At 37.1% G+C, this 9,367-nt stretch overlaps 1 pseudogene; it reads right to left on the bottom strand.

Annotated features, from left to right (window-relative positions):
- Window positions 1-5,874: 5,874 nt before the first annotated feature.
- LOC107709921 (putative nuclease HARBI1) overlaps window positions 5,875-9,367 on the bottom strand; it is a 14,438-nt pseudogene continuing 10,945 nt past the window's right edge.

Genomic DNA, 9,367 nt, shown 5'->3' with positions numbered 1-9,367 from the left:
TTTAGACCCCTTAACCTACCCTCAAACCTAAACCTACCCATTTTATAGCGAATATAAAAGGATATAAAACGCAAATGACCGAAATATGCAGGAAAATAACCATTTTAGTAACAATATAGCATTAAAATATTTTTATAGTCTCTAATCCCACTCCTACTTATAAACCTAAACATTTCTGTACAGTATAAAAAACATGACAGACAGATAAATGCAATTACAATCATTTATTTATTGCAAAAATGTCAAAAGCAGTACCAAAAGTAATCCAAATGATGATGCGTTGCACCCGCAGTCCTCTCTGGCGGAATACAGTAGGTTTGTGTGATCCAGAGCAGAATTTATGTTGTTAATCGCTGAAAATATTATCCAGATAATTTTCCCGATCCACTGCGTGAACTCGTGAAGGCACCCGCGCATCATTCAAACAGAAACACGGCATGTCGCAATCTGTGACGAATGCAGGCGAGAGCCAATGAGCGTTTGATTATCCTACCGTAAAACCTATCGTTTGAAGCGGCAACATTTGAATTTGTAAAGAGCGCATCAGTCAGCGCGGGCTTTGCTGCTCACGGTCACTGGACTAGTGATGGGAAGTTCGGTTCTATTCCGCGAACCGGTTCTTTCGGTAAGTTCGATTCAATAAACCGGTTGAAAAAACCGGTTCACCGGTTCTTTTACGCTCGACGTAATGACGTCATTGGCGATGACGTAATGGCGTCAAGTCTATCGCGGGCTTAACACATTCAAATATAAAGTCAGTAAAGAAAAATTAATTTGTGGGTGGAAAGATGCCCATGGTGACAATACTGCCTCTGGTGACTGGACATGCTTCCATATTTTTTATAGAAATGTGTTTCTCACAACCAAGATGGTTTAAGAGGAAGAAAGCATCTTAGGGCAGTTTGGGGTGGAGCTTCACATACTACTAATGCATGCTCATATTCATAATAATATGTCAAAAACTTATGGCTTTGTGATATCTTGTTGCTTAGTTAAAATTTTGATTCATTTTTTGGGCCAATATAAATATATATACATTACCTGAATATATTTTCGAACAGAATTATGATAATGAAATGGAGATGTAAAAATATTAATATTATTATTTTTTTTTTTTTTACTCTTTTAATGGCTATATTGTTCTTCATATCAGAATACTTGATGTTTTTTTATTTATTTTATGCCCTCCACAAACTCAGATTGTTCAGAATTACATAAACATAATGAATAAATTAAAAGATAGAAAAAAATTACACCATGCCATTGACTAATTTACCAAAGCACGCCACAATTTCAAACTCTGAAAAAAACAACAAATTACTTTCCTTCTTAATATTAACCAAAGCACAGCATCCATCCATGTAGTCTTATAACATAATAACGGCTATGTTGACTCACTTCAAAAGAAATATGAAGTAATGTGAAGTAATTAAGATTCCAAAACTGACTATAGATATTTACATCCATCCTTGAATTGTGGTTTCACAAGGATCGTTTGAGACAATTCAGACTAGAGTTGTTACACATTTCAAATTAAAATCTGTTGCATACACAGTAGTGTTGATTTCACTGGTGCACATGACTCTGACCATTCAGCAGTGATTACTGGATACAAAGGGGCAGCACATTTTTCTCTTCTTTTTAAAGATAGCAAGGCCTCTTCTACATAATGAGAGAACTTAAGCTGATTCCTGAGCAGAGAGCAGCTTTTGCCTCAAGCAGAAGAAATGTGTGTGAATGTGTCGCACGCTACAGTGTGTGTCTGAGCCTTTCTGCTAGTCAGGAAACCTACATCAAAAAATGAGCTTTCTCATACCTGGAAAAACTCATTATGTGTGCTGTTTCATGTGAAAGCCAGAGAGTCATGGTCAGATGCAAAAGTAACTTCAGCAAGGGAAGCTGCAGCACTACTGAGTGGAAAAGTAACATTCAAACAACTCCCACTGTAACAGAAAGAATGCCACTGAATGGAACGAAAGCATTTCGCCATGTAGGACGTGTTCGGATCCTATAGACGTGTATTTTCAAAGGAAAGTAATTTTGGCTTGTTGATACAACAGTGGCTGAAGTGACACCTATTAACAGGGATTGTGGATCACATAAAAGCAAACATATTCAGTCACTGCTGCCATTGTAGAAATTTTGCTGACTTTTTACAGTATTTATCACTGCTTATTAAAATATTTTAGAACTGGAAATAAAGGTCTGGTCATGTGATCTCAACATGATGGCCACCATGTAGTATGCTAAATAAAAACAGCATAGACTCATTGGAAAAATGTGCCTCTACCTGTAAAACTCCAAAATTGTACTTATACATACAATTCACTGCAGACATTAACACTAGTGAAAGTAAAATGTTTATTCTTTCTCACACAGATGATGATTAATAATATTTTTGTGTGGTTCCATACACAATGCCATTGCCTCAATACACTTTTACCATAGTTCATAATTTCTAAACTAATACATTTTGATGCTTGCATCATATAACCAGCTCCATATGTATGGTTTTTCAAACATAGTAAACTTGCTCTGTAGTGCACCTGGTACAGCACAGTGCTTGTGATGAAAAGCACTTGAATACGAATCCCGTGAGCCACAAATTAAAAGAAAAGAGCTCAAAGACTTGTAAAAGCAAACTAAATGACATGGCTACTTCATCAAATGTGTTTTTTATCACATATTTACTTTTGTTAACACTATCAGTTAGAGGTAGGTGGTACCTTATATCCAAATGTGATAGAGCATTAACTTCTTAGTGCCACTCACCGGACATTTCATTTCTAAAATGCGGCAATACGTACAACAACCAATGGAAAAAAAATGTTGCCAGATTAATGTTCCACTGTTTCGGATAAAACTGAATCCATAGCATCACTCACTGGACATTTCACTTTGAAAGTGTCAGGAAATGTGTAAGAAGCAACGCAATGTCATTTTGATGAAATGTTGCCACAGGCACTGTTTTTTTTTTAATTAGCCTGGTTTGAATAAAACAACTTTTTCTAGGCCACTGATCTGTGTTTATTCATGTGAGTGTTGTTCATTGTTATATATATATATATATATATATATATATATACACAAAATTTCAGGCCGTGTAGATAGGCAAGCATATATACAAATCATTTAGTAAGCAGAAATCCGAAATTTACCTTAACATATCAAGTTAGAGGAAGATGCGACTGAATTGATGCTTGAATAATGCACTTCCAGCAGCCATGATAAACAGTTGGCGGTTAAAGTTTTCTATGCACAATTTGATTTGAGGAAAGTCACGAGACCTATTACTCTCTCTCCAATCACGTTGATGGATAAAAATTTAATTAAAATAAGCATGTAACGACCACAAACGGAGGAAAATAGCGGAGTAAAAGTACCGATACATCACGTAAAATGTACTCAAGTAAAAGTAAAAGTACACAATTTTTAAACTACTCAAAAAAGTACAATTACTGATAAAAACTACTTAATTACTGTAACGTGAGCATTTGTAATTCGTTACTTCACACCCCTGTAAGTAAGCCATTAGTAGGTTGAATTCTGTTGTGTGCAGAAATACATGCTTCACCTTTAAGCTCTGGAAAAAAGGATTTAAGAGGTTATATTACCCTGGAGTGAAATTACCATCTCCATATTACCCTGGAGTGAAATTACCATCTCCATTATTCAAAATCAAGAGCACGGCAGGAACGAACCTCTCTGATTTAAACTCTGGTCATGTTGCCAAAGCAGACAGGGAAAGTTAATTGACTGGGTTCAGACCATTGTTCAATGTATTTAGCTTTTTAACTAAGTTCACTTAAAAATGGAAAAGAAAAACTTTCAGTCTCTTTGAGCCACTCTTTACTTACATGGATAGCTCAGGCAAAAAAATAAAATTAAAAAAAATACAGTTTTGTCATAATTTAGTGACTTATTTGTTTCTTTTGAAGATTGTTCACACTGAAATGACATTGACATTCGGCTGTCAACCTCCAAAATGGACAAAAAGCATCACAATAGTAGTCCATATTCACTATTATTATTTTGATAATCTCGTTAGAAAACTGCAGCATCATTCACTTTTATTGCTTGGAAGAGAGCAGCATGAGCAACATTCTTTCTTCATTTTGTGTTTCAAGTAAGAAACAGTGGAATGGATTTGAAACTAAGAGAATGTACTTGTTCTGTTCTAAAAGTAAAAATAAAATGCAACTCATTCATGGATGTGACATCTGTTTTTTTCCCTCTTAACAATGCAATTTTGAAGCATATGTGGCTTTTATTCAGGTGTGACTTATTTTCCAGATAACAAGGCAAGCCTTAAAGGCTTCTAGCCTGTTACCTATTGAATTTATTTCAGTGATTTAAGGTTGATGAGCCATGTTTAAAAGTTTGGAAAGTTTCTTAACTCCATCCCTCCAGTGACTAGTCTTTCTTTTTGTTTTTTACTTGCCTTTGTGCAGTCACTGTATAATTGATTTTGCTGTGTCTTTGCTCCAGGAGACAATTAACAGCAGATTAGGCCTTTTTTCTTAAATAGTGCAACTTCTCCTGAGTCATTATTAAATCCATCACAACAGAGGTTATGTAATAAGCTTTATGAAAAAAGCTAAACTTAAAAAATTAATGCATGATGAAATCTTGATCGATCTACACTTTTTAAATGTGTTTCATTGCCAGTGGCATTGTTGAATGTCAAATATTAATATTTACCTGGAAATAAAGCAGAAGATTGACACTCGACCTGACATTTAAGGATATTGTCTGTGTACAGGTAATGGGATTTCTATTAAAATGAATGAATAGTTGTTGCCTAATGACACCTCCATTGCAGATTTCACCAAATGCTCCTCCATATGCCCTCAAAATACCCCCACATTCTGTAAGTCACTCAGTCACCGACATTTCATGCTTCAAGATGAGCCTAATAGTAAGGTTGTCTCTTTTTTTGTACCACAGACAGACAGGAAGAGTGGGAGGCCGGAGATCTCCATTGGGATCTTTGACTGTCTTCGGCAATATAGACAGTACACGAGAGCAAGGCCAACAATGCCAATCAAAACCTCGAATGCTACAATACTGTCAGAGGCATTTCAGAGAAAGCACAAACAGAAAAGAAAGAAATGAAACTAAAATGTAACATAATTTATATGATTATGTGTTGTACATAATAATTTTATTTCATCATCAGAGACTACGAGACTAACCCTTAGTATTTGCTGTTATTTGGGTCAATCTAGTGTTTTTCTCAACAGTGGTATGACAGATTTTGGAGACAGATGAGAGGATAGTTTACATCTTGGCAGAGATTGGCGTTTTTATGGCATTATAAATTGTGGTGTGTTTTTTTAACAGATGCTGGTCATTTTTTTGGTCATGGCTCAAGGCACTGGGATGGGTTCCAATTAAAGTCACTCGGTTCACTTTCTTTTGGCACAAAAATAAAAATGAGAACTAGCGAGGAACGCTAGTGAAAGCTCCCTCCTCAAAGAGAGCCCTCTGAGAGCGAAGCAAGGCAGTAACAACTGTGCTTCGCTCCCAAGCAGACAACAAACAAACTGTGTGTATCCCCACCTGTAAAGTAACGGGCAGGGAGGAACACACAGTCTGAATGCTGCCTGCCCTCGCCCTTAGGTGTTTGGTTTTGTCTTGTGATTTCGTGACAGACAACACTAAATAAGACTCACAAACAGATATCAGACTGACACACACACAGAGCACTTGCTGAATGACAAAAAGCTGATGCCCGCCCGTGACATCTCGCCCAGCTATTGGGCTGATTTCACATGTGATTCAGAGCGTGGTCACAGAAGGCGTTCCCGTAGCGTTTTCCTGAAGAGGAACCATATTTTGTGTTGTGTGTTTTATTTTATTTTTTATTAACGCTTATGAAAAATGGTGTGCTACAATTCTGTCCCGTGCAGCTCTGCCACTAGGTTGGTCCAAGTGCACTGGCTGGAGGTCATCATCAGGCTGCACCTCCACCACAGGGGTCCTCTCCTTTCTGATGGTGGCAATATTGTGTAATACAGCACATGCGACAATGTTGCATGCCCTGTCAGGTGCAACCCTCAGACTCTTCAGACTTAGTTGCCCAAAGGTCATTTCAATGTGTGCCCGTGTCCTGGCTAGAGCTGCATTGTAACATTGTAATTTGAGGTCCGGGGTTTGGGTCAGGGAATGGAGTCATGAAGTAATGCCTGCAGGCATAGCCCCTGTCTCCGACCAGGATCCCGTCGTAATCACCTGTACAATGGTAAAATGCAGTTCTGTTAGGCCCAGAATAAGTGTATGTTATAAAGTGAGCCAGCCATCTATATTTTCCTTACCACGTTCAAATAATGTGCACAAACGTGATTCACTAAAAATTCTGGAGTCATGCACGGATCCTGGCCATTTGGCTTCCACATTGGTAATATGGTACATAGAGTCACACACCATCTAAGAGAGTTTATTATTTTACTATACTTGAATACATTCCTTTTTATATTATATATTACCAATCTAAAATGTTCAGAATCCTAAAAGTAACTCACCCTGCACATTTATACTGTGAACCCCCTTTCGGTTCACAAAATCCCCTTCATTGGGGCCTGGAGGGGCCTTGATGGTAATGTGTGTGTGCAGTCTACGGCACCAATCACATTAGCGAAGCCTGGGGACAATCAAATTATATTTATTTTCATGATTGCATGATCTTCATTAACAATTATAATGTACCTGCAATAGTGAAAAAACTCTGTTTTACAACCTGGGGTCTTAAGTGGCTCGGAAAAACCCACAAAAACTGTTTGAGTGCCAGGTAAACTCTGCAAATGGCATGACAGACAGCACTTTTCACTAAGTTCTCCGCGTCTCCAACAGTGTAGAGGAACGTGCCACTCGCAAAGAATCGCAAAGCAATGCACACAGACTGTGCTGTTGTTAAAGCTCCGACTCCGACGAGTCAAGCTTTTAATGTGAGGGTCCAACAAATTAATAAGGTAAATTACACCCTCACGAGAAAAACGGTATCTCTCCAAAAGAATACTGTCGCGCTGCTAAAGGATCCTGTCTATCCCGTAACACGCGATTAATTCTGAAAACTCTACGAATTATCCTCGCACCTTCACAGGTTGCTTCCCGTATCACCTCTGCTTATAAAGGCATGTATAATTACACTGTAACAAGGACACCTTAAAATAAAGTGTAACCGTAATTATATATAGAAATTAATTACAGATGTAATTACAGGATGGTATTTTCAAATTTAATTACGGTGTTAAAACATTTATGTACACAGAAGTGCATTGTATTAAATTATTAATTTAAATGTAAGTACATAGTAGTTAAGGATATTTGATATAAAGTAGGTCTGTTAATGTTAATATCAGCATTTTTTTATACTTTTTTTTAGATCAAAAGTTGTATCTGATAACATCAGAAAATGTAAACTGACATGAACATTTTTATTAAATTAGCTTTTACATAAACACCAAACAATGCAGCTCCAATGACTCATGTACATTAGCCAATGAATATTCAGTGTTGACCCGAGAAACACCAATAAAAATGTTCAGTGTGGCGGGATTCCTCTGAACTTTGACCTTGGAAGTATTTTTTCAAGTATTTAAATTTTTGTATTTACAAGATTTTAACATTAACCCCAATGGTTTTTTTAAAATGTAATTGTATGTAATTTATGTAAATGTAATTTTTATTCAAATATAGGAACAAATGTTCCTTGGAAGTATTTTTTCAAAGCCTTAAATTTTTGTATTTACAAGATTTTAACATTAACCCCAATGGTTTTTTTATAATGTAATTGTATGTAATTTATGTAAATGTAATTTTTATTCAAATATAGGAACAAATGTTATTTTAAATAATTTATTAATTTTATAATTTTCTAAGAAGGAAAGAACAAATCTAATATATATACTGTACACACACACACACACGCACACACACGCACACACACACACACACACACACACATTATTATTATTATTATTATTACATTTACATTTACATAATCATTAAGCACACACTTTTATCCAAAGCGACTAACAAATGAGGAAAACAATAGAAGCAATCAAAACCAACAAGAGGGCAACAGTATACAAGTGATGTGACAAGTCTCAGTTAGTCTAGCACAGTACACAGGTACACATAGGCAAACATCAGTACGTTGAATTTGATGCAAAGGGCTATCGGTAGCCATTGCAAACTGATGAAGAGAGGTGTGACATGGGCTTTCTTCAGCTCGTTGAAGACCACTCTCGCTGCTGCATTCTGGATCAGTTGCAGACACACGCACGCACACACACACACACACACACACACACACATTATTATTATTATTATTATTACATTTACATTTACATAATCATTAAGCACACACTTTTATCCAAAGCGACTAACAAATGAGGAAAACAATAGAAGCAATCAAAACCAACAAGAGGGCAACAGTATACAAGTGATGTGACAAGTCTCAGTTAGTCTAGCACAGTACACAGGTACACATAGGCAAACATCAGTACGTTGAATTTGATGCAAAGGGCTATCGGTAGCCATTGCAAACTGATGAAGAGAGGTGTGACATGGGCTTTCTTCAGCTCGTTGAAGACCACTCTCGCTGCTGCATTCTGGATCAGTTGCAGAGGCTTGATAGTACATGCCGGAAGGCCCGCCAAGAGAGCATTACAAAAGTCCAGTCTGGAGAGAACACCCGCCAAGAGAGCATTACAATAGTCCAGTCTGGAGAGAACAAGAGCTTGGACAAGGAGTTTTGTGGCCTGCTCTGATAGGAAGGATCTAATCTTCCTAATGTTGTATAAGGCAAATCTGCAAGACCAGGCTGTTGTAGCAATATGGTCTGTGAAGCTTAACTGATCATCAATCACAACTCCAAGGTTCCTGGCTGTCCTGAAGGAGTTATGGTTGATGAACCTTGCTGTATAGAGAAGTTGTGATGAAGTGCTGGGTTGGCTGAGACCATGAGCAGTTCTGTTCTAGCAAGGTTGAGTTAAAGGTGATGGTACTTCATCCATCCAGAAATGTCTGTCAGCCTGAATATTTTAATTGATTTTATTGCTGAAATGTCAATGATACCATATCTTGTGAATGACCAGGGAAATACTAAGACTGGAAAAAAATTGATTGAAAGCATATCTCATTATGGTTCATGGAAATATTTAGCTGATTGCATCAGTGAGTGTGTCAGGCTCTGATTGAATGTGCTTTTTTTTATATATATTACATATATATATATGTACAGTGAAAACCGGGATTCATCCATGAAGAGAACACCTCTCCAAAGTGCCAGACGCCATCGAATATGAGCATTTGCCCACTCAAGTCGGTTACGACGACGAACTGCAGTCAGGTCGAGACCCCG

This window comes from Sinocyclocheilus rhinocerous, unplaced genomic scaffold, assembly GCF_001515625.1.
Source record: "Sinocyclocheilus rhinocerous isolate Xijiao unplaced genomic scaffold, SAMN03320098_v1.1 scaffold2612, whole genome shotgun sequence".
In the NCBI taxonomy this organism is placed as follows: domain Eukaryota; kingdom Metazoa; phylum Chordata; class Actinopteri; order Cypriniformes; family Cyprinidae; genus Sinocyclocheilus; species Sinocyclocheilus rhinocerous.
Note: the sequence above shows the minus strand (reverse complement) of the source record. Positions and strands in the feature narration are given on the sequence as shown.